At 40.9% G+C, this 19,343-nt stretch overlaps 1 pseudogene; it reads left to right on the top strand.

Annotated features, from left to right (window-relative positions):
• The first annotated feature begins 12,912 nt into the window (after positions 1–12,912).
• On the top strand, positions 12,913–13,010 carry LOC149768540 (small nucleolar RNA R71; annotated as a pseudogene).
• Positions 13,011–19,343: the final 6,333 nt, after the last annotated feature.

Here is a 19,343-nt window from a genome sequence, read left to right as displayed (position 1 = left end):
ATTAATTATTAGATCTTAGTTTAGTCCCCATCTTAATTCAAAAGGGTTCTGAATCGTTTCGATTCAGAAAAATTTTGAAATCTACCCGATCCTATTCCGGCGTATGCGATGCACCGGGCCCGGCATGCGGATTCCGCCGCGAACGTCGCGCCGCTGTGGGGCAATCCAACAGATTGCAATATCCAATCTGGGCGTTGGGAAGAAGATGCGCTGGAATCTGATTGGTGGAAGTCGGCTTGATCCTTGGGTCCGTGGATGAGGTGCTGGGAACGGAACTGGGAGCTGATCCCTTGTCGATGGAGGAGGCCATGGAGAGGATCTCGGACGGTTGCTGGCTTCCAGATGCTGTGAAGATGAGTTGGGATCCTGTTCCAAAACAGGGGAGGACGGAGTTCCTTGCCGTGAAGCTCGGGAGGATGAAGCTGCGGACGTGGAGCAGGGGGAGAGAGGAAGATGAGGATAAGGAAATGAACTCGGAGTGTGGAGTTGGGAGGTTGGTTGTGCTGTCGTTGGTTGGAGATCTGGGAGATGTGATCCGAGAAGATAAACTTGGGAAAGAATGGAAATAGGAACAGGGGATTTTGTTTAGACTTGGTTCTAGATGGATGTTGTGAATGCAGGGAAGCTGGGAAGGACGTGGAGGTTTGGATTCGGCTGGGAGGAAGTTGTTCCGAAACAGGGAAGAATACGTTTGGATTTGGTTGGGATATGGCTATGTTTTGAAGCTAAAACAGGGATGAACTCGTGATGAAGATATGATGGGGAGGCGTTGGAACGTGGAATAGATCACAAATGTGGTGAGCTGGACACAGAGGAGATGAGGAGGAAGCGCTTGGACCGGGATCTAGCGGAAGAAAGATGGGATGCTCATCCAGCTGGGAGGGAACTCATGACTGGGATGTATGTGAAATAGGGGAGAATCATAGCATATGCGAACGGGAGATGAGGATGAATACGGTTGCTGGGTTCATGTGGACGGAAGGGGATGAGGATTGATGCAAAAATAAAATTGTTCTCCCAAGTGCAGGAGAATCGTACAAATAGTAAATTCTCGGGAGTCCGAGGTCGAATCCTCAGGGAACGAAATGTATATGAGATTATTTAATATAATTTTAGATTAATTAATTCAATAAATTTGTGGATTAAAATTATGTTTTGATTTTCAGAAATTAAAATGCAGAGAATAATAAACACAATTCAATGAAATAAAAATGGTAGGGATCTGGAATCCCCCTTGATGATATTGCATCCAAGGAATAAACTCTATGGTTCTTGATTTAAGATTTAATGTAGGATAGATCTAATCATGGTATATGTTTCATGAACATATGAACTCAATTTCTAAGCATTCGTCGTGCTTTCTACGTCTACGACAAATCAAATACTAAAGCAATCCATATATCAATAATCATAATCCATTTAAGAACTATCTACGAAATAACTATGCATGGATCAAAAACATATCAGTAAATATAATTCATTCAAGGCAAAAGTTTAGAGTTTACTTCAAAGAGCAATACATCAAAGGTTCATCCATCTCCCTCCCTAGGACTTTAGCCACTCATTGAAAACTTTAATCCCTCTTTCATTTTCTTTCTTTCCCCTTTTTTTTTCTTTTCTTTTCGGAAACAGGGCCTCCCCTGTTTTCTTTTTCTTTTCGGATGGCAGAGGCCCTCCTCTGTTTTTTTCCAATGGGAAAGAATGAGCCCCACTCCCCCACCGAGAGAGACCTTATATATCCCCCTTGATGGATCTCTCATGCCAGCTGCAGGATACCTGGATGCGGAAGAGGAAGCTCAGACGTGGACGGCTGGATGAGGGGTCGACGCTCGGATGAGAGCTGATCGCGGAAATCCCGGGATGCTGATCATTTTCGGACGCGGAGGGACGGCTGGAATGCGGAGATGCTCGCGCGGAAGCTTGGTCGCCGATGCTGAAATCACGGGATGCCGACCTACACGCGGACGGATGAGGGAGCTGGGATCACGGACGCCTGCGGGATCTGGGAAGGGCTGAAGCGTGGAGATGCTGGCGAACGGAAGAGCTGGGGGCTGAACGCGGGAGATTCGCAAACGGACGCGATGGTGAGATTCGCGGATGACTGCTGAATCATATGCAGAGAAGATTGCATGCGGGAGAAGCGGAAGGAAGCTGAGATCTTTGCTGGAATCTTGGATGCGGACGGCTGGTTGCAGGAGGATCGGACTGCTGGCGCTTGGATGGACGGGATGCAGACGTGGAAGCTTCACGGGTGGATCACGATCACGGAGCTGGGAGGCAGACGTGTGGACGGGAGGTTGCTTGGGAGATATGATCGCACGGACACGGGATGGGAGCTGGAGCTCGGGAGAAACTGGAGGAAGCTTGGACTGATCTCGGATGCTGGATGGGGGATTCGCGGATGAGGGATGGTGTGCTGGAGCTTGAAGCTTGGATGTGGCTGCACCTAGTCGGCTAATGCTCCTTCTAGTATGCAACTGGGACCGACCTCATGTGGTTGACTAATCACCTACTATGATGCATCTTTTTGAACCCAATGTGCATTTTAACTTTGATTTCCGATCACCTGCACCCCACAAAAATATAATATTAATACAGCACTTCTATCATTATTTGTTAGCAATAATACTAATTTAAGTGATGTGTAGATCGCACTTTTGTGCTCTCATCACACCCCCCAACTAGCTTATTGCTAGTCTCTAGCAATTAATGAGCAAATAATAAAATGGGAGTACAAAAGGTGTGGTTTAATCTTTGACTTTTTATTGAAGCTAAAGACATAAAACTAAGATATGTACTCACTTTCGTAGGAATCACGATTGCACTTAGCACGTGCAACAAGCCGTTAAACCCCTAGGTTACCCTAGTGGACGAGTGTTGTCTCGTGAGGGTTTTCAAGGATGTTACCCACAAACATCATGAATTATATGACATGAGATTTTAATAAAAATAAACCCTAAGCTAATACACATGTAATTAATTGACAAATATTTTCAAGTATGGCAACTGTCAAAACAAGGAATATCAAAGTGTAGTGTGCATCAAATCATATGACTTTCTCAGAGTACTAATACCTCCACCACAACAGAGCACCGCCTGAGTTTTAGGTGCACTACTCAAGTCCACAAATGTTTTCTACACTTTATTAGTACCTGATCCATCAAATTTTCAGAATATCACTTGTTGTCTAAATTTGTCAAGAATGGTTCGCATATAAAGAAAGAGCTATCAATCCCAACTAAACAACCCGAGTATACAGAGGTCCAATACAATGGAGTCAAACCAGCCATTACCACATGTCACTAGGTTCAGTCCAACCAACCTTATTCATGCTTATTGTTATTTTTATTTTTAAAACACATATGACGATTACAATAGTCCAACCCCATTAGGCTCTAGTAAGATCCGTGTAGCGAGCTTTCAGCCAATGACCCCCGATCCAGTTGGCTCAAGACATTAGGTGAAACACCCCTTGGGCTTAATTACTCGAATCAAACTACGCCACGGGATTTTTTTTTTTTTTTTTTGATCAAAATATTTTTCTCCCCCCAACTTAAACATTGCATTGTCCTCAATGTAAAAAAAATGCAAGAAAATTATATATTAGAGACAATAGAGAAAATAATAGAGAGAAGAAGAATACCTTGAGCTGTTGATTTCCAGAAAAGAAGACCTACAAAATAAGAAGAAAACTAGAAATAAAAGAAAAAATTTAATTCTAACTAATATACACATACCTTGGCCGTCATGCTCAGTCATAAGAAGGCTCCTCCAAGGGAAAGGAGTCCTCTTCATCTGCAAAATTCTCAAGAAAAGGTTTTAATCTTTGTCCATTTACCTTAAAAATTGTGCCATCCTGTGGATTTTCAATTTCAACTGCCCCGTGTGGAAAAACAGTTTTTTCAATGAAAGGACCTGTCCATCTTGATCGTAACTTTTCAGGAAACAGATGTAAGCGAGAGTCATACAAAAGAACTTTTTGTGCAGGTTCAAAAGATTTTCTTAGAATTGAGTTATCATGCCTAATTTTCATTCGTTCTTTACAGAGTCTAGCATTGTCATACGCATCCCGACGAATTTCATTCAATTCACTTAATTGTAATTTTCTAGCGAAACCAGCATCTGACAGTTCAAAGTTTAATTGTCTAATGGCCCAATACGATTTATGCTCTATTTCAACAGGTAGATGACATGCTTTTCCATAGACTAGCCGATACGGGGACATACCAAGAATAGTTTTATAAGCAGTACGGTAAGCCCACAATACGTCAAAAAGTTTTAAAGACCAATCTTTGCGTGATGGATTCACCGTTTTCTCTAAAATTTGTTTAATCTTCCGATTGGCTAGCTCTACTTGGCCACTAGTCTGCGGGTGATAAGGAGCTGCAATTCTATGAGTGATACCGTACTTTCGTAATAGGATCTCAAAAGGCTTATTACAGAAATGTTTTCCCCCATCACTAATTATAACCTTGGGCATCCCAAATCGTGAAAAAATATTTTCTTTTAGAAATTTCAAAACAGGTTTGTGATCATTAGTTCTACAGGCAACAGCTTCTACCCATTTTGACACATACTCAACACCAACTAAAATATACTCATATCCAAAAGACGGCGGAAATGGGCCCATGAAATCGATGCCCCACATGTCAAAAATTTCAATAGCAGTAATGGGCTGAAGAGGCATCATTTGCCTACGAGTTAGACTTCCAACACGTTGACATGGGTCACATGTCCTACAGAACTCGTGGGCATCTTTAAATAGTGTAGGCCAATAAAAACCACATTGCAACACTTTAGCTGCCGTTTTCTTAGATGCAAAGTGTCCTCCACAAGCATTGGCATGACAAAAAGAGAGTACACTTTGTATCTTGATGCAAAAATAAAATTGTTTTCACGAAACTAATCTCCCAAGTATAGGAGAATCGCACAAGTAGTAAAATCTCGGGAGTCCGAGGTCGAATCCTCAGGGAACGAAATATATATTAGATTATTTAATATAATTTTAGATTAATTAATTCAATAAATTCGTGGATTAAGATGATGTTTTGATTTTCAGAAATTAAAAACAAAGATGATATGCAACTAAACAAAGTTCAATGAAATAAAGATGGTAGGGATCTGGAATCCCCCTTGATGATATTGCATCCAAGAAATAAACTCTATGGTTTTTGATTAAAAATGAATGGTAGGATAGATCTAATCATGGTATATGTTTCATGAACATATGAACTCAATTTCTAAGCATTCATCGTGCTTTCTACGTCTACGATGAATCAAATACTAAAGCAATCCATATATCAATAATCATAATCCATTAAAGAGCTATTTATGAAATAACTACGCATGGATCAAGAACATATCAGTAAATATAAGTCATTCAAAGCAAAAGTTTAGAGTTTACTTCAAAGAGCAATACATCAAAGGTTCCTCCATCTCCCTCCTAAGAAATCAGCCACCCATTTTAAAAATTAGTCCCCCTTTCATTTTCCCCTTTTTCTTTCTTTCTTTTTCTTTTTGGAAACAGGGAGGCCCTGTTTCCCTTTCTTCTTTTTTTTCTTTTGACAGAGGGCTCCTCTGTTTTCCTGCCGAATGGGAAAGAATGAGGCTCTGTTTTTTTTTTGAATGAACTGCCCTCCCCTTTGCCAACCGAGAGAACCCTCTTATATGCTGCGATTGGTCCCTGATCCCACAGGATAAGGGGAGATTCCGAGTATCCCGGATGCGAGAAGGCCAAACGCGGGATGGGAGCTGATCACGGATCCTTGGGGCTGACGTGGCGTGGCAGGCTCGGCTGAAGATCCTCGCAGACGGCTGGGAATGCTGTGGATACGGGTGAATCACCACGGTTGGCTGGGAGATCTGGGAGAAGTTGGATGCAGGAAGGCTTCACGGAAGGATGTGTGGACTGCGAGGAAGACAGAAGGCTGATTGCTTGCTTAATCCGGAAGAAAAGGATGGACGCGGACGGGAGATGATCGCTGATGCTGAAATCACGGGATGGGAAGATGGATCTTTGCTGGGATGAGGTGCGGACGAGGCGTGCGCTCGTGAGGAACTCGGACGTGGACGCTGCGATGAAGTCGGATGGAGCTGGGACGTGCTGTGAACGTGGAAGCTTGGGAGATCTGAACCGTGGATGGCTCGCGGAAGAAGCTCCATGGATGATGGATGGCTGGATCGAAGGATGAAATTTGGGTGCTGGGAGGTTGCACGGACACTGGATGAGGGGTCACACATTGGGCTGCTCTGGAGAAGCAGACGCGGAAGATGCTTCGCGATTCTTCCACGCGGGTGGATGGGCTGCACGCGGCTCAGATGCTTGGGCTCATAGAAGACTGAAGCTGCGATGAAGTGGACAGCTGAACTTGACCTCCTCCTAGTGTGCAACTGAGGTCGACCCATGCGGTTGGCTGGTCACCTATAGTGATGCATCTTTTTGAACCCAATGTGCATTTTAGCTTTGATTTCCGATCACCTGCACCCCACAAAAATATAATATTAATACAGCAATTTTATCATTATTTGTTAGCAATAATACTAATTTAAGTGATGTATAGATCGCACTTTTGTGCTCTCATCACACCCCCCAACTAGCTTATTGTTAGTCTCTAGCAATTAATGAGCAGATAATAGAATGAGAGTGCAAAAGGTATGGTTTAACCTATGACTTTTTATTGAAGCTAAAGATATAAAACTAAGATATGTACTCACTTTCGTAGGAATCACGATTGCACTTAGCACGTGCAACAAGCCGTTAAACCCCTAGGTTACCCTAGTGGATGAGTGTTGTCTCGTGAGGGTTTTCAGGGATGTTACCCACAAACATCATGAATTATATGACATGAGATTCTAATAAAAATATGAAATAAATCCTAAGTTAATACACATGTAATTAATTGATATATATTTTCAAGCATGGCAACTGTCAAAGCAAGGAAATATAAAAGTGTAGTGTGCATCAAATTGCATGACTTTCTCAGAGTACTAATACCTCCACCACAACAGGGCACCGCCTGAGTTTTAGGTGCACTACTCAAGTTCACAAGTGTTTTCTACAGTTTGTTGGTACCTGATCCATCAAATTTTCAGAATATCACATGTTGTCTAAATTTGTCAAGAATGGTTTGCAAGTAAAGAAAGAGCTATCAATCCCAACTAAACAACCTGGGTACACAGAGGTCCAATACAATGGAGTCAAACCAGCCATTACCACATGTCACTAGGTTCAGTCCAACCAACCTTATTCATGCTTATTGTTATTTTTATTTTTAAAACACATATGACGATTACAATAGTCCAACCCTATTAGGCTCTAGTAAGATCCGTGTAGCGAGCTTTCAGCCAATGACCCCCAATCCAGTTGGCTCAAGACATTAGGTGAAACACCCCTCGGACTTAATTACTCGAACCAGACTACGCCACGAGGCCAGACTTGTCATCATAAGTATTATTATTATTATTATTATTATTATTATTATTATTTTGAATAATAATTATGCAAGAAGAGAAATGATAGACTGAACCATATAAATATTTTTATTATATATGTGACTGCATCGTGACTATAGGTCAACCAAAGTCGGATCATAAGGCACCTAAGTAATCTAGTCGGGATATTCAACCTCTATCTTTATGTGAAAACCAAATTCTGAACCTTTGGTACGAACAAGGATACTCATACTTCTTTTATGGATAAGGCTAACAAAAATGCAGTTAACAAATATGAACTCCTGAGGCCTTCCTATTGTCATTAAGTACACGTGTGGGGATCTAATAATAGGTCTCTGATCAGTCATAGTATGCATGTGTTCCTTGCCTTAATAGTTGTACACACTCAATATGAAAATACATGTGCATTTGCTCAGAAAAGAAAGTAATAGAATAAATCAAATGCAAAAACAAGTTTTTTTTTTTTTTTTTTGATCAAAATATTTCCCTCCCCCCAACTTAAACATTGCATTGTCCTCAATGTAAAAAAATGCAAGAAAACTATATATGAGAGACAATAGAGAAAATAATAGAGAGAAGAAGAATACCTTGAGCTGTTGATTTTCAGAAAAGAAGACCTACAAAATAAGAAGAAAACTAGAAATAAAAGAAAAAAATTGAATTCTAACTAATATACACATACCTTGGCCGTCATGCTCAGTCATAAGAAGGCTCCTCCAAGGAAAAGGAGTCCTCTTCATCTGCAAAATTCTCCAGAAAAGGTTTTAATCTTTGTCCATTTACCTTAAAAATTGTGCCATCCTGTGGATTCTCAATTTCAACTGCCCCGTGTGGAAAAACAGTTTTTACAATGAAAGGACCTGTCCATCTTGATCGTAACTTTCCAGGAAACAGATGTAAGCGAGAGTCATACAAAAGAACTTTTTGTGCAGGTTCAAAAGATTTTCTTAGAATTGATTTATCATGCCTAATTTTCATTCGTTCTTTACAAAGTCTAGCATTGTCATACACATCCCGACGAATTTCATTCAACTCACTTAATTGTAATTTTCGAATTAAACCAGCATCTGACAATTCAAAGTTCAATTTTCTAATGGCCCAATATGATTTATGCTCTAATTCAACAGGTAGATGACATGCTTTTCCATAGACTAGCCGATACGGGGACATACCAAGAATAGTTTTATAAGCAGTACGGTAAGCCCACAATGCATCAGAAAGTTTTAAAGACCAGTCTTTGCGTGATGGATTCACCGTTTTCTCTAAAATTCTTTTAATCTCCCGATTGGCTAGCTCTACTTGGCCACTAGTCTGCGGGTGATAAGGAGTTGCAATTCTATGAGTGATACCGTACTTTCGTAATAGGATCTCAAAAGGCTTATTACAGAAATGTTTTCCCCTATCACTAATTATAACCTTGGGCATCCCAAATCGTGAAAAAATATTTTCTTTAAGAAATTTCAAAACAGGTTTGTGATCATTAGTTCTACAGGCAACAGCTTCTACCAATTTTGACACATACTCAACACCAACTAAAATATACTCATATCCAAAAGACGGTGAAAATGGGCCCATAAAATCGATGCCCCACATGTCAAAAATTTCAATAGCAGTAATGGGCTGAAGAGGCATCATTTGCCTACGAGTTATACTTCCAACACGTTGACATGGGTCACATGTCCTACAGAACTCGTGGGCATCTTTAAATAGTGTAGGCCAATAAAAACCACATTGTAACACCTTAGCTGCCGTCTTCCTAGATGCAAAGTGTCCTCCGCAAGCACTGGCATGACAAAAAGAGAGTACACTTTGTATCTCATGATCTGGTATGCATCTTCTAAAGATTTGATCATTGCAATACTTGAACAAATAGGGGGCATCATAATAATAACTCCTTACTTCACGCAAGAAATTATTCTTATCATTCGATCCCCAATGCTCCGGCATCCGGTTCGTGACAAGAAAGTTTACAATATCAGCATACCATGGCATAGTAGAAAGTGCAAACAATTGCTCTTCAGGGAACGAGTCCTTGATGGGCAACTGTGGCACCAAATCATGAACAACTAGCCGTGATAGATGGTCAGCAACCACATTTTCTACTCCCTTTTTATCTTTGATTGTGATGTCAAATTCTTGAAGTAGAAGTATCCAGCGTATTAAGCGTGGTTTGGCATCTTTCTTATCCAATAAATATTTTAGCGCTGCATGATCTGTAAAGATAACAATAGGAGCACCAAGGATATAAGAGCGAAATTTGTCTAATGCAAATACTACTGCAAGCAATTCCTTCTCGGTGGTGGTGTAATTCATTTGAGCATCATTTAAGGTTTTGCTTGCATAGTAGATGACATATGGCTTATTATCCTTGTGTTGTCCTAGAACAGCTCCTATCGCATAGTCACTAGCATCGCACATGATCTCAAAAGGTAATGACCAATCAGGTGGTCGCACGATGGGTGCAGTGCTAAGCATAGACTTCAGCTTTTCAAATGCATCTTGACAGGTTTCGGTCCAATCGAACGGTGTATCAAGGGATAAGAGGTTACATAATGGTCGAGCTATGACACTAAAGTCCTTGATGAACCTCCTATAAAATCCTGCGTGACCCAAAAATGATCTAACATCTCTAACCGTCTTGGGTGCAGGTAGCTTGGCGATTAAGTCAATCTTAGCTCTATCAACTTCCATGCCATTCGATGAAACAATATGTCCTAGGACAATTCCCTTTGGCACCATGAAGTGGCATTTCTCCCAATTCAGTATCAAATTCTTTTCCATGCATCGAGCTAAGACTGCTTGTAAATGTGACAGGCAATCATCAAATGAATCGCCAAAAATAGAGAAATCATCCATAAACACTTCTAAAAATTTCTCGTTCATTTCTTCAAAAATACTGAGCATGCATCTTTGGAATGTTGCAGGTGCATTACACAACCCGAATGGCATCCGACGGAAAGCGAATGTGCCAAAAGGACAAGTGAAGGTAGTCTTCTCTTGATCCTCAGGTGAAATTTCGATTTGGTAGTACCCGGAATAGCCATCGAGAAAACAATAGAATTTGTATCCTGCAACTCTTTCCAAAACTTGGTCTAGGAAGGGTAGGGGAAAGTGATCTTTCCTAGTGACCAAATTCAATTTTCGGTAGTCAACACACATGCGCCAACTCGTCGAAACACGAGTTGGAACTAGTTCACCCTACTCATTTTTGACTACCGTCAGACCTGCTTTTTTGGGCACGACTTGAGTAGGACTTACCCACTTGCTATCGGAAATTGGGTAAATAATACCCACATCAAGCAACTTGAGGACTTCTGCTTTAACCACATCTCTCATCGTAGGATTCAACCTGCGTTGCATTTGCCTTGTGGTTTTGGCATTGTCCTCCAAATATATCCGGTGCGTGCAAATTAAAGGGCTAATCCCCTTCAAGTCGGCAATAGACCATCCTAAAGCTCTCTTATATTTCGTTAGAACACCAAGTAATTTTCTTTCTTGGGCATGATCCAGATCAGATGAGATGATTATAGGAAATGTGTCCTCGGATCCAAGAAAGGCATACTTGAGTTTCTTCGGTAAAGGTTTCAACTCGAGCTTAGGTGTTTGTTCATGGGATGGTACTATCTTTGCTTTTAGAGGTGGCAACTGTTCAAATTCCTCTATTCTCGGTCTCCACCCATTGACCATCATGACATCCGAGTTATCTAAAATAGGTGGGACCATATCATCAGCGGTACCTTCAGAACACCAATCTATCAAACCATTGTCGGCCGATTCAGTAAATGTTTCTTTTAACAAATATTCTTCCGCAATGGTTTCAACCCATTCAACTTCTTTACTTTCTTCATGATCACTGGGTTGTTTGCCTATACTAAAGACGTTCAGTTCCAAGGTCATATTGCCAAAAGAAAGCTTCATGACACCATTTCTACAATTGATCAATGCATTAGAAGTTGCAAGGAATGGACGTCCTAAGATGACCGGAATCTGAGATGGTGAATTGGAAGCCGGATGTGTGTCCAGTACGATAAAGTCAACAGGAAAATAGAACTTGTCTACTTGGACCAACACATCTTCAATAATCCCTCTAGGGACCTTCACTGACCTGTCAGCTAATTGTAAGGTCACAGTTGTTGGCTTCAACTCACCCAAACCGAGTTGCTCATATACCGTATATGGCAACAAATTCACACTCGCTCCTAAATCTAACAATGCTCGCTCAATCCTAAAATTGCCAATGATGCACGAGATAGTTGGGCAACCTGGATCCTTATATTTAGGGAGAATGTTATGCTGTAAAATTGCACTTACATTTTCAGCCAAAAATGCCTTCTTCTTGACATTTAAACGACGCTTGACAGTGCACAAATCTTTTAAAAATTTTGCATAGGAGGGCACTTGTTTGATTTCATCAAGAAGAGGTACATTGATTTTTACTTGCTTAAAAAGCTCAAGAATTTCAGAGTTTGGTTCAAGCTTTTGCAAGGGCTTTAATCTTTGTGGAAATGGTGCAGGAAAAGGACATTCAATTTTTTCAGTAGATGTTGGTGCTTCAGTTTCTTCATTATCCTTTTCTTTTGTCTTGGGAGGGTCAGAATCAGGTATGACTTGTGTTTGTTCTGGGACTGGTCGGCCAATAACCTTTCCACTTCGCAAAGTTATTATACTCTTTGCTTGTTCTTTATGCGAAGTTGAAGATGATGCATTGCTACCGCCATAGATTTGAGGATTAGGTTGTGGTTGAGCTGATAGCTTACTTTTCTCTTGAGCACTTAAAGCAGTGGTCAGCATTGTCAGTTGATTTCTTAAGTCATCATTGATTTTAGCTTGACCTTGCATGAAAGATTGCAAAGTTTCTTCGAGACTGGATTTTTGAGGGGGTGCGTGTGCATAATGAGGTTGCGGAGGTGGAGGAGTTGGGTTATATACTTGTTGAGGTTGGTCATTCCTCCACCTGAAATTTGGATGGTTCTTCCATCCAGGGTTGTAAGTACCCGAAAAAGGATTATTAAAAGATTTTTGATATGTATTCATAACATTGGCCTGATCATGCAAGACTTCCTTGAATGCGGGTATTGTGGGGCAATCAGTGTGAGATGTCCAGGCATCTCACAAATCCTACAACACTCGCTGTTATGTTCTATGGTCTTGACGGGTTCAATCCTTCTAAGTTCAATTTCCTCTACCTTCCTAGTAAGGGCTGCCATTTTAGCCTGAATATCATCCTGAGTACTAAGGTTATAAAGGCCCCCCTGTCCAACGCTAGTAGTTTTAGGCAAAGGTTTATTCACTCTATCCCCTGTATCCCATAATTGTGCAGTCTCTAAGAGAGAATCTAAATAATCCCATGCCTCATCGGGTTGCTTTTCCAAAAATAGTCCATTACACATAGTCTCTATAAATTGTTTTAATTGTGGAGACAACCCTTCGTAAAAGAAACTAATGGTTCTCCATGTTTCAAACCCGTGATGAGGACAAGAGAGAAGCAAATCTTTAAATCTCTCCCAGCATTCATAAAATGTTTCATGGTCTTTTTGCTGGAAATTACTAATGTGCCTTTTCAAAAAGTTAGTCCTTTGTGCGGGAAAGAATTTTTTCAAGAATTCTCTTTGCATATCATGCCATGTTCCTAGCGATCTAGGTCTCAAGGAGTTCAGCCATGTTTTGGCTTTATCCTTTAAAGAAAAAGGAAACAAGGTCAATTTATGGACATCTTCCGATACATTTGGTACTCTAAATGTGATGCTAATTTCCTCAAAATCCTTAAGGTGAAGATAAGGGTTCTCGGATTCCATCCCATGATATTTGGGCAGCAATTGAATTACTCCTGGTTTGATTTCAAAGTGTCCTACGTTTTCAGGAATAATCATGCATGAAGGTTGACTAGTCCTAGTAGGGTGTAAATATTGTCGAAGTGTCATGACTGGGGGTCTACCTTCACCACTATGGTGACTTCCTACATCATCATCAGCCATCTCAACAGATCTGAGATTTTGCGAAAGAGTTTCAGTAATATGATCTAAGGAATTGTCAAATGTTTGTCGATTCAGGCGCTCAGTGATTCCAACCTAGCATACAAAGTTTTAGAGTTTATTTATTTATTTATTTATTTTTATGATCACCCTTGATCTTTTCTTAAAGTTTTTATCAATTTTCAATTAGCAACAAGGGTTAATGAGATATGATAATAATAAAATTCTGATTCTAAAAGAAAAATTAAACACAGAAAATTCAAAGCAGACAGCAGCAAAGTTTATATTAATTTAATGGTCATCAAAGTATCAGAATATCAATCAGATCCTCTGTTCAGATGAAAGAAACATGTGTCCTACAGCAGCCGACGAAATTTGAGTGCAATCCGACGGTGGATTACTCAGATATCAGAGTTTGATGCAGACTGTGCAGGGAATAAAAAAAACAGCAATAAAGATTTTTTTTTTTTTGAAAGAAAAAGACTAAATACTAAGATACTGATTAAATCTAAAATTATACTAATAAATCAGCCGTTCCCCGGCAACGGCGCCAAAAACTTGATGCAAAAATAAAATTGTTTTCATGAAACTAATCTCCCAAGTATAGGAGAATCGCACAAGTAGTAAAATCTCGGGAGTCCGAGGTCGAATCCTCAGGAAACGAAATATATATTAGATTATTTAATATAATTTTAGATTAATTAATTCAATAAATTCGTGGATTAAGATGATGTTTTGATTTTCAGAAATTAAAAACAAAGATGATATGCAACTAAACAAAGTTCAATGAAATAAAGATGGTAGGGATCTGGAATCCCCCTTGATGATATTGCATCCAAGAAATAAACTCTATGATTTTTGATTAAAAATGAATGGTAGGATAGATCTAATCATGGTATATATTTCATGAACATATGAACTCAATTTCTAAGCATTCATCGTGCTTTCTACATCTACGATGAATCAAATACTAAAGCAATCCATATATCAATAATCATAATCCATTAAAGAGCTATCTACGAAATAACTATGCATGGATCAAAAACATATCAGTAAATATGATTCATTGAAGACAAAAGTTTAGAGTTTACTTCAAAGAGCAATACATCAAAGGTTCCTCCATCTCCCTCCTAAGAAATCAGCCACCCATTTTAAAAATTAGTCCCCCTTTCTTTTCCCCTTTTCCTTTCTTTCTTTTTCTTTTCGGAAACAGGGAGGCCCTGTTTCCCTTTCTTCTTTTTTTTCTTTTGACAGAGGGCTCCTCTGTTTTCCTGCCGAATGGGAAAGAATGTGGCTCTGTTTTTTTTTTTGAATGAACTGCCCTCCCCTTTGCCAACCGAGAGAACCCTCTTATATGCTGCGATTGGTCCATGATCCCACAGGATAAGGGGAGATTCCGAGTATCCCGGATGCGAGAAGGCCAAACGCGGGATGGGAGCTGATCACGGATCCTTGGGGCTGACGTGGCATGGCAGGCTCGGCTGAAGATCCTCGCAGACGGCTGGGAATGCTGTGGATACGGGTGAATCACCACGGTTGGCTGGGAGATCTGGGAGAAGTTGGATGCAGGAAGGCTTCACGGAAGGATGTGTGGACTGCGAGGAAGATGGAAGGCTGATTGCTTGCTTAATCCGGAAGAAAAGGATGGACGCGGACGGGAGATGATCGCTGATGCTGAAATCACGGGATGGGAAGATGGATCTTTGCTGGGATGAGGTGCGGACGAGGCGTGCGCTCGTGAGGAACTCGGACGTGGACGCTGCGATGAAGTCGGATGGAGCTGGGACGTGCTGTGAACGTGGAAGCTTGGGAGATCTGAACCGTGGATGGCTCGCGGAAGAAGCTCCATGGATGATGGATGGCTGGATCGAAGGATGAAATTTGGGTGCTGGGAGGTTGGACGGACACTGGATGAGGGGTCACACATTGGGCTGCTCTGGAGAAGCAGACGCGGAAGATGCTTCGCGATTCTTCCACGCGGGTGGATGGGCTGCACGCGGCTCAGATGCTTGGGCTCATAGAAGACTGAAGCTGCGATGAAGTGGACAGCTGAACTTGACCTCCTCCTAGTGTGCAACTGGGGTCGACCCATGTGGTTGGCTGGTCACCTATAGTGATGCATCTTTTTGAACCCAATGTGCATTTTAGCTTTGATTTCCGATCACCTGCACCCCACAAAAATATAATATTAATACAGCAATTTTATCATTATTTGTTAGCAATAATACTAATTTAAGTGATGTATAGATCGCACTTTTGTGCTCTCATCATATCTCATGATCCGGAATGCATCTTCTAAAGATTTGATCATTGCAATACTTGAACAAATAAGGGGCATCATAATAATAACTCCTTACTTCACGCAAGAAATTATTCTTATCATTCGATCCCCAATGCTCCGGCATCCGGTTCGTGACAAGAAAGTTTACAATATCAGCATACCATGGTATAGTAGAAAGTGCAAACAGCTGCTCTTCAGGAAACGAGTCCTTGATGGGCAACTGTGGCACCAAATCATGAACAACTAGCCGTGACAGGTGGTCAGCAACCACATTTTCTACTCCCTTTTTATCTTTGATAGTGATGTCAAATTCTTGGAGTAGAAGTATCCATCGTATTAAGCGTGGTTTGGCCTCTTTCTTATCCAGTAAATATTTTAGCGCTGCATGATCCGTGAAGATAACAATAGGAGCACCAAGGATATAAGAGCGAAATTTGTCTAATGCAAACACTACAGCAAGCAATTCCTTCTCGGTGGTGGTGTAATTCATTTGAGCATCATTTAAGGTTTTGCCTGCATAGTAGATGACATATGGCTTATTATCCTTGCGTTGTCCTAGGACAGCTCCTATCGCGTAGTCACTAGCATCGCACATGATCTCAAAAGGTAATGACCAATCAGGTGGTCGCACGATGGGTGTAGTGCTAAGCATAGCCTTCAATTTTTCGAATGCCTCTTGACAGGTTTCGGTCCAATTGAACGGTGTATCAAGGGATAGGAGGTTACATAATGGTCGAGCTATGACACTAAAGTCCTTGATGAACCTCCTATAAAATCCGGCATAACCCAAAAATGATCTAACATCTCTAACTGTCTTGGGTGCAGGTAGCTTGGCGATTAAGTCAATCTTAGCTCTATCAACTTCCATGCCTTTCGATGAAACAATATGTCCTAGGACAATTCCCTTTGGCACCATGAAGTGGCATTTCTCCCAATTCAGTATCAGGTTCTTTTCTATACACCGAGCTAAGACAGCTTGTAAATGTAGTAAACAATCATCAAAAGAATCGCCAAAAACAAAAAAATCATCCATGAACACTTCCAAAAACTTCTCGTTCATGTCTTCAAAAATACTGAGCATGCATCTTTGAAATGTTGCAGGTGCATTACATAACCCGAACGGCATCCGACGGAAAGTGAATGTACCAAAAGGACAAGTGAAAGTAGTCTTCTCTTGATCTTCTGGTGAAATCTCGATTTGGTAGTATCCGGAATAGCCATCGAGAAAACAATAAAAATTATGTCCTGCAACTCTTTCCAAAACTTGGTCTAGGAAGGGTAAGGGAAAGTGATCTTTCCTAGTGACCAAATTTAATTTTCGATAGTCAACACACATGCGCCAACTCGTGGGGACACGAGTCGGGACTAACTCACTCTGCTCGTTTTTGACTACCGTCAGACCTGCTTTTTTGGGCACGACTTGAGTAGGACTTACCCACTTGCTATCGGAAATTGGGTAAATAATACCCACGTCAAGCAACTTGAGTACTTCTGCTTTAACCACATCTCTCATCGTAGGATTCAACCTGCGTTGCATTTGCCTTGTGGTTTTGGCATTGTCCTCCAAATATATCCGGTGCGTGCAAATTAAAGGGCTAATCCCCTTCAAGTCTGCAATAGACCACCCTAAAGCTCCTCTATGACTCTTTAGAACACCAAGTAATTTTCTTTCTTGGGCATGATCAAGATCAGATGAGATGATTATAGGAAAAGTGTCATCGGATCCAAGAAAGGCATACTTGAGTTCCTTCGGTAAAGGTTTCAACTCGAGCTTAGGTGCTTGTTCATGGGATGGTACTATCTTTGCTTCTCGAGATGGCAAATGTTCAAATTCCTCTATTCTCGGTCTCCACCCATTGACCATCATGACATCCGAGTTATCTAAAGTAGGTGGGACCGTATCATCAGTAGTACCTTCAGAATACCAATCTATCAAACCATTGTCGGCCGATTCAGTAAATGTTTCTTTTAACAGATATTCTTCCGCAATGGTTTCAACCCATTCAACTTCTTTACTTTCTTCATGATCACTGGGTTGTTTGCCTATACTAAAGACGTTCAGTTCCAAAGTCATATTGCCAAAAGAAAGCTTTATGACACCATTCCTACAATTGATCAATGCATTAGAAGTTGCAAGGAATGGGCGTCCTAAGATGACTGGAATCTGAGATGGTGAATTGGAAGCCGGATGTGTGTCCAGTACGATAAAGTCAACAGGAAAATAGAACTTGTCTACTTGGACCAACACATCTTCGATAATTCCTCTAGGGACCTTCACTGACCTGTCAGCTAATTGTAAGGTGACAGTTGTTGGCTTCAACTCACCTAAACCGAGTTGCTCATATACCGTATATGGCAACAAGTTCACACTCGCTCCTAAATCTAGCAATGCTCGCTCAATCCTAAAATTGCCAATGATGCACGAGATAGTTGGGCAACCTGGATCCTTATATTTAGGAAGAATGTTATGCTGTAAAATTGCACTCACATTTTCAGCCAGAAATGCCTTCTTCTTGACATTTAAACGACGCTTGACGGTGCACAAATCTTTTAAAAATTTTGCATAGGAAGGCACTTGTTTTATTGCATCAAGAAGAGGTACATTGATTTTTACTTGCTTAAAAAGCTCAAGAATTTCAGAGTTTGGTTCAAGCTTTTGCAAGGGCTTTAATCTTTGTGGAAATGGTGCAGGAAAAGGACATTCAATTTTTTCAGTAGATGTTGGTGCTTCAGTTTCTTCATTATCCTTTTCTTTTGTCTTTGAAGGGTCAGAATCAGGTATGGCTTGAGTTTGTTCTGGGACTGGTCGGTCAATAACTTTTCCACTTCGCAAAGTTATTATACTCTTTGCTTGCTCTTTATGCGAAGTTGAAGATGATGCATTGCTACCGCCGTAGACTTGAGGATTAGGTTGTGGTTGAGCTGGTAGCTTACCTTTCTCTTGAGCACTTAAAGCAGTGGTCAGCGTTGTCAGTTGATTTCTTAATTCATCATTGATTTTAGCTTGACCTTGCATGAAAGATTGCAAAGTTTCTTCGAGACTGGATTTTTGAGGGGGTGCATGTGCATAATGAGGGTGCGGAGGTGGAGGAATTGGGTTATATACTTGTTGAGGTTGGTCATTCCTCCACCTGAAATTTGGATGGTTCTTCCATCCAGGGTTGTAAGTACCCGAAAAAGGATTATTGAAAGATTTTTTATAGGTATTCATAACATTGGCCTGATCGTGCAAGACTTCCTTAAATGCGGGTATTGTGGGGTAATCAGTGATGAGATGGCCAGGCATCTCGCAAATCCTACAACACTCGCTGTTATGTTCTACGGTCTTGACGGGTTCAATCCTTCTAAGTTCAATTTCCTCTACCTTCCTAGTAAGGGCTGCCATTTTAGCTTGAATATCATCCTGAGTATTAAGGTTGTAAAGGCCCCCGTGTGGAATGCTAGTAGTCTTAGGCAAAGGTTTATTCACTCTATCCCCTGTATCCCATAATTGTGCAGTCTCTGCGAGAGAGTCTAAATAGTCCCATGCCTCATCGGGTTGCTTTTCCAGAAATAGACCATTGCACATAGTCTCTATAAATTGTTTCAACTGTGGAGACAATCCCTCGTAAAAGAAACTAATGGTTCTCCATGTTTCA

Source organism: Phoenix dactylifera, chromosome 1 (genome assembly GCF_051530095.1).
Source record: "Phoenix dactylifera cultivar Ajwa chromosome 1, Ajwa_hap1_PhDact_Kaust_v1.1, whole genome shotgun sequence".
Classification (NCBI taxonomy): Eukaryota; Viridiplantae; Streptophyta; class Magnoliopsida; order Arecales; family Arecaceae; genus Phoenix; species Phoenix dactylifera.
Note: the sequence above shows the minus strand (reverse complement) of the source record. Positions and strands in the feature narration are given on the sequence as shown.